The 7,561-nt window shown below is 39.0% G+C and overlaps 1 long non-coding RNA gene across 1 annotated transcript; it reads left to right on the forward strand.

Annotated features, from left to right (window-relative positions):
- Positions 1 to 288: 288 nt before the first annotated feature.
- On the forward strand, positions 289 to 5,954 carry LOC147480985 (uncharacterized). The gene is made up of 3 exons (XR_015203918.1): positions 289 to 334; positions 5,676 to 5,733; positions 5,852 to 5,954. It is a non-coding gene; the product is annotated as an uncharacterized LOC147480985 (long non-coding RNA).
- The last annotated feature ends 1,607 nt before the right edge of the window (positions 5,955 to 7,561 follow it).

Raw genomic sequence — 7,561 nt, forward strand, 5'->3', positions numbered from 1 at the left:
CCTTGTCTTTGAGGGTAGAGCAAACTCTTCCATGAACTCTTCATTGTCTTTTGTACAAGTATGTTCTCAGTGGTTGCTTGTTTTTCTATTTTGCAGCATAAGCACAGTTGAAAACTTAGTTGTTGTGCTCTAGGTACGTCGTGTTGTCCAGTGGTTTGTTCTTCTCCCACTTTTGGTTGTTGCGCACTAGGTATGTCGTTTTTTTTTTTCCAGCAAATATAAATTTTTCTAGTATTTTGAGTAAGAAAGGGAATAATTCAAATAACCTGTTCATTGTTGGTGCAGTAGTGGAGTTTGATTTGTAGTAGTGGAGTTGGCTTCTGATTCTCTTGAGGTAAAACTTCTACCCATTTCGTATACTAGTTTTATTTGTTGCTTGTTGTTTTTTGCAACAACTGAAATTGTGGGTGTTTGTATGCATATAAGGGATATGTTTTGGTTATGTGCCATGGTAAAGTCATTTGGTTTGTATATTAGGTAGTGTTAGGATTTATTCTTGGTTTAGTTATCAAGTGTGCAGGTTATATGTTTTTTATATTTTATTTGCGCATGACTTTAAATTAATTTGAATGGCTAATGTAATTTAACTTGGTATTCAGATTCTATGGATGAACTGATAGTTATAGAATCTATGTTTGTCTTTTTTCTTTTTTATATATATATATATATATATATATATATATATATATATATATATATATATATATATATATATATATATATATATATATATATATATATTTTAGGCATAATACAAGGGGTCAAAAAGTTGAATAAACAAAGGAAACTCTGTCAAAATATTTTTAGCTCTTTTGTTTTATAAACAAGCAAGTTAGTGTTAAAAATATAATGCAATGGTAAAATTGTCTAAATGATTTATACCGTTATTTCTAAGTACAGGGAAGATATGATTAGCATTGGTAGAGGCATGAATATTAGAATTAGATGTAGGAAAAGCACCCGACACAGTTAAGGTAACATTGGAATATCAATAAAAGTACACAGTTAGCATTGGAATATTCTTGATATCACTCAAAGTACAGTTTGGTTCTAAAACACAGTGCACCTACGGGTGATCTGAGAGTTCCTACTTGTTAAAGATTGGTTAATTCTGATCACAAGCCCGGATACCGGTTTCAAACTTGACTGTAATTGTTTGATATTGTTAATATTTGGATGTTTGACTATTAGAATTAAATGTAGAAAAAGTGCCAGACACAGTTAAGGCAACATTGGAATTTGAGTTATAGGACCACGTACTTGATCCATGTATTTTTAAATAGGAATCATCAAATTTAATTATGTTTTGGTTTGATGTATATATTAAACTATTCTCGTTTGTGATAAATGAGGATATAAATGCCAAAGGGATTTAATATCGGGTGGGACCACACTATCCATATCCCTGGAAATAAAAACGGGACACAGTGCAAATACTGTGATAAGATTTTAGCTGGAGGTGGCATTACAAAGCTGAAAGTACATCTTGGCGGAAGGAACAAAAATGTTGAGAAATGTTTGAAGTGTGGAAAGCAAATTCGAGACATGTTCCAACAAATAATTGAGTCTAGAATTGAGAAGAGAAATGGAAAAAACATAGCTCAAGAACATTATAGAGCTGCCATGCATGCACACCCTCCTGGAAAAGACTCAGACGAGGATGACAACGAGTTCAAGATGGCTCGGCAACAATCTAGAGATGAGTACCAGAGGTTCTGTGAGACGGGCTCGTGGGATAGGAGGGGTCCAACCAGAGAGGACTCCAATGTTCCAAGCACAAGCTCTCGCAAAGGCAAAGGTCTTATGTCTTTCTTCTCCCGTTCGAAGAGCACTAGGCATCTCGAGCTTATTGATGTTGATTCGCCGAGAAGGCCTGATGTTAATCAACCATCTGTCCACCAGATGACGCCAGCCGGTAAGTCAAAAGTTGGGGGTGTTTAGAACAGCTGTGGCTAGATTTGTACTTTGGGGAAACTTGTCTCCAAATGCAGTGGCCAACAACCCGTATTACAAGCCGATGTTTGATGAGGCATGTCGCGCCGGTCTTGGAGTGACCCCTCCTTCAACCTATCAACTACTAAATTCAGAGTTGCAGAAGCTTAAGGCAGAGTGCAAATTGTATATTGACCATATGAAAATAAAATGGTCTACATATGGTGTCACTGTTATGTGTGATTCCTGGACTAGTCCAATGCGACAGTGCTTGATGAACTTCATGGTGTATTGTGATGGGCTCATGACTTTTGATTCGTCCATTGATCTATCAAAACACAAGAAAGATCACTGCCACTTATTGAAACGCATGAGACGTGTTGTTGACAAGGTTGGCAAGGAGAATGTTGTTCAGATTGTAATGGACAACGGGGCGAATTTTAAGAAAGCTGGAGAGATGCTTGCAAGAGAAAATGATATACTTACAAATAAGTTTTATTCTCCCATTTTAGATTCCTTTTACAAATAGTTTTTTTGTATGAACTGTCTACTAAACTACTTCATGTACAATAGGGTATAACCTTTTCTGGACCCCATGTGCGGCTCATTCTATAGACCTTATCTTGAAAGAATTTTCTCGAGCCCCATCGACGAAAGTAATCCTTGATCAGGCAAAGGATATCACGTCTTTCATTTATAACCACTCTCGAGTTGTTTCCCTTATGAGGGAAGTGTGTGGTGGAGACTTAGTCCGAGCTGGTCCAACTAGATTTGCCAGTAATTACATGGCATTGAAAAGTTTGCTGAAGAAAAAGAACAAGCTCCGGTCAATGTTTACTTCCGAAGGATATCTTGAAATCAAGAATGATAATCCTACGGTCTAGATGATGATGGTCGAGGATATTATAAACGACCGAGAATTTTGGCAGAATGTGAAGGGGATTGTAGCTGTATTAGAACCCATTGTGGTTTTATTGCGGAAAGTGGATAGGGATGATAAACCAACCATGCCATTTTTGCACAGATGGGTAGAAATAACAATTGAGCAAGTTTAGAGGAAGATTCGCTCGCCTGAATGGATTGTTGGAATCATTAAAAGGAGGTGGAACAACCAATTGGGGCACCCATTACACAAAGCTGGTAATATTTTTGTTAACTCGAGGTTTATTTAATTGTACCATAATTGTTGTAAGCTAATATGCTACAAATTTGCTTGTAGCACACTACCTTAATCCTGCCGTAATTTACGGCCCTGATAGTGAAAATGTTGCATACAATGGGGAGTTCCTCTCAAAGAATGCGCATACCATCATTAACCAGTTGATCCGGACCTATCGGTCAATTGGCTTGCTTAAATGAATGTAAAGCTTATCGAGAGGCTTCGGGGTATTCTCAAGGCCAATTCTTGTATATGGAAGAACCAAAGTCATGCCAAGGGTTAGTTTCATTGTTAACCCACTACTTAACTTGTAATGGACCTATTTTAGTTTTAGTCCATACAAAATTATATAATATGGTCTACATTGTTTGTTATTGACGCAGCTGATTGGTGGATGAATGTTGAAGACGGTTATGTCGACCACTTGAAAATGTTAGCTATACGGATCCTCTCACAAACTACCTCATCATCTGGATGTGAGAGGAATTGGAGCATGTTTGGATTCATACACTCGGCGAAACATTGTAACTCGAGAACTGAGTCATTGCAGGATCGAGTCTTTATCCACTACAACCTTCGACTGAAAAGCAAGCATGTCTAACTAAAGAACCAATTCGAAGAAGAGAAGAAGATCTTGGACCTCACATCATTGTACCCAGTCGATAATGACTCAGACTGTCCTATTTTTGATTGGATCGATGACAGAGAGAGAACCCCGAGGTATTATTAGATGAAAGCGATCGTCCTAATTCATACATTGCAGAGCAATTTGGTGTGCCAATAGATGGAAATTGGGAACTTGTTCCGAATCCCAATCCTGAGGATAACTTTGAAGCAGCTTAATCTCCTAATGACACTCAACTTGATGGTGAAACATATTATGATCCTGATGCATGGAGAATGCCTAGTGATGGGGAGCACGATAATGCTTACAATGTTGTTGATGATGATAACGATAGCGATGATGATGATGATGATCATGCTCAAGTTCGTGCCAGTGGTCCTAGTCGAGGAGGTGGTAGTGGTCGTGGAGATGGTAGTGGTCCGAGTCGAGTAGGTGGTGATGGTCCTCCTGGTTTTGATGATGATCATGCTCAGGTTCGTGCCAGTGGTCCAAGTCGAGGAGGTGGTAGTGGTCGTGGAGATGGTAGTGGTCTGAGTCGAGTAGGTGGTGGTGGTCCCCCTGGTTTTGATGATGATCATGCTCAGGTTCGTGCTAGTGGTCAAAGTCGAGGAGGTGGTGGTGGTCGTGGAGATGGCAGTGGTCCGAGTCGAGTAGGTGGTGGTGGTCCTCTAGGTTTTGATGGTAATGATGGGGTTCAGTCACAACAACCTAGAGTTTCCATTGGTGGTGGTGTTGGGTTACAACGGGTGACAGCACCAAGGTCACAACAGTCAAGAGGTGGGTCCTCAATGTAGCAGTCAAGGGGTGGGTCCTCACAGCGCCCACCAAGTGGTAGGGGTGGATGCACTGTTGTTGGGTCTTAACAAGCAACTGGTGGTTCCTCACAATGCCGTGATAATAGAGGAGTATACTTTACTGAAGAGGATGGTTTTGACCATGCAACTCAAGACTCTGACCATGGTACTTCCGCCCAACGAGGATCTCGTCAAAGAAAATGTCGACAAAGGAGAGCAGATCCTACATAGAGCACGGACTCCAGCAATTGTTTTTATGGGCAAGGGTCATCTACTTGGGTCGAGATGTCTGTGGACTCGTTGGCGGGCCAATTTGGAGGATTGTTTTCTTACGATCAGCCTTATAGATATTCTTCTACTGGTTCAAATATGGTTAAATATTCTACAGACTCTTCATATGCGAATCCTCTAGAAGAATATTCACGTTCTCAATATTATGGGAATTGGAATGATCCTCAAGCATACTCTACTGCTTCCACCTATGCTACTTCTTCGGAACAATATGCGTCCCCTCAGTCTTATGGAGATTGGAATGCTCCATCTCGCGAGTATTCTATTGAATCTACATTTGTGCTACCTTCAGAACAATATGCACCTCCTCGTCATTCTTATGGAGGACGGAATGAAAGGGACCAAAGTATGGAAGATGTTCAGCCATTCTCAGACCATAGTGTGGACATGCCTCCACTTGCATGGGAAATTGTATGGGAACTTCCGAGTCAACCCGTTGTTGAGGAAACTGGGTATCCGATTATTGGTTACCTTCAATTGTGTGGCAAGAACTTAGATCAGTCAGCGTATGACTTGTACGTGGAAAACTTTAAGAATTGGTTCGGCCAAACCCTCACTTGGAACCAGTATTGTAATGATTTTCTTTTTGAATCGGCATTACATGGTGTCAAAGGCATACAATAAGGTCGCAAATCATTCTGGCAGTAGTCTTCTTTGTAATGGTTTGGAGTGTCAGCCTCTGTTGGTTTGGAATAAAGTTAAAGTGTTTTTGTATTGGATGTCAGTTTTTTATCATGTTTAATGGTTTGGAGTGTCAGCCTCTCTATTGGTTTTGAATAAAGTTTGAGTCATAGTACAAAATATCGCTCTGTTTTGTGAGTTCTTTATGTCTATGGATTAGTTGTAATTGTTATGTTTTTGGTGAGCCACTTAGATCTTGAAGAAAAATGTAGAGCTCCATGCAGCTTCGGAATGCCGTAGTAATTGTTCTGGTAAGGAGAAAACAATAATCTTCCTATGGGGTTTTATTTGTTTTAATTAAGCCGAGTGCCTAGTAACAAAAAGAAGCTATATTGATAAGCTTTGTCTTTGATGGGAACTTGTACTTAGGATTGGCAGCAGAGAAGCTAGAATGGGGAGATGACAATCATATAAAACAAATTTCAGATCAGTATCCAGGGGGATTTGATCTAGTTCTTGGAGTTGATATTTATATCCTTCAATTTCATATGTTTTATTCTTAATGTAGTGTTGGGCTTGCTTATTTCTTAGTTACGATTGCATCTTTTTGAATTTCTTGACCCACTGTACGCTTTCAACGACATAGCATCTCTCCACTTTTGATACTATGAACCAACTTTTCCGCCTCAGAGAAGTAAACTGGTGCAAGTTCATACTAGCTTATGTTTCTCGAGCTAAGAGGTGAGTAAAGATGCTTACTCGTTGTGTAATTATGACTCTGTTCACAACCTGTAACCAAAGGTCTTATAATTTGTAGTTATCCTGATTTTAGTACTGCACAGGTACTATTGCTCTTGATTGATGCCCCTGTTACTTGCTTATCCCTTAAGGATTCTATTAGCTTATCAACCTTATTTTAACTTCTAAGAGTAGCTATCTTGAAATCTATAGCTTGTCTTGAAAGAATTACCTTTCCAACTCACATATGTTATTCACTTATTTGACTTGCTTTCTTCAATTCTTAATCTAGCTAGTTTATCATTTCATATGCGTTTGGAATTGTGGAAATCAGCATAAGTAGAAAGTCGTAACAATTTTGTAATTTTATTTCTCTACTTTGAGCCCTGAGGTGAGCTGAACCAAGCTGTTCCTTCCTCTAGTTAGCTTGAATTTGTCGATATTTGATTCGAGGGTTGGTTACTTGACTTAACTGGCACTAGTCGAGATGGTTAAGTAGCCGGTTCTACGAATCAGTATATCTTTTAGTAGTTGGGTGTAGTTTTATTGAATTTCCAAGTTATAACAGGATTTAAGTTTATGAAATGTTGAAAATACAGAGGAAACTCTGTCAAAATTTTTGTAGGATTTTTCCGTCTATGTGTAGTTTGGGTTTTGCTTAGTTGGTTTGTATCACATCCTGAGTTTTGTAATAATTGTAGATGCCACGTGTCTTTGGTATTCAATGACTGTTTTATTGTTTGATTGTTTTATTGTTATCTTTGTTATCTTATCTCTTATCTCTTATCTCTCTGGAAATGCTAGGGCTAGTTGTTCTTGTGTGCGCGCATCTGTACTGAAGATTCATACGTGAATGAATCATCATAAGAAAAGATTATGAAATCAGTCTCAGCAGAAAAGATGATGAAATCGGTCTCAGCAGAAAATGTCTCTGAAATCAATGAGAGTTATATTGATAAAAGCATGGGAATAATGATGATCAATGGTCCGAACGAGACGATGGGTAAGGTTCTAGAGTTCTTGCAAGAGGCAAAGGATCATGATCATAGAAAAGGAGAGGATCTTCTTGATTCAGTGTTGTTTGTTGGGAAGTACTTGGCGGAATCACCCTTTACCTGCATGCTAAAGGCTCTAGATCTTCTCGAGTACCTTCTTTCCATCAAGGGTGAGGATGAACCAAGTCCATTCTATTCTGTTTTATTTATGCTTCCCCTACTGTCCCAAATAACAACCTCTATTGAAGGATGTAAAATCCTGGCTTCAACCAAAGGGCTGCAATATGTTGTAGATTGCCCGATCAAGATGATGGATGCGGTTTATGGCGGTGATGGGGAGGATACTAGTGGGAGCATGGTTTTGGCAAGTGATGTAATTGAACACGCCCTATTGACAAGATGATGA

This window comes from Coptis chinensis, chromosome 8 (genome assembly GCF_015680905.1).
Source record: "Coptis chinensis isolate HL-2020 chromosome 8, ASM1568090v1, whole genome shotgun sequence".
In the NCBI taxonomy this organism is placed as follows: Eukaryota; Viridiplantae; Streptophyta; class Magnoliopsida; order Ranunculales; family Ranunculaceae; genus Coptis; species Coptis chinensis.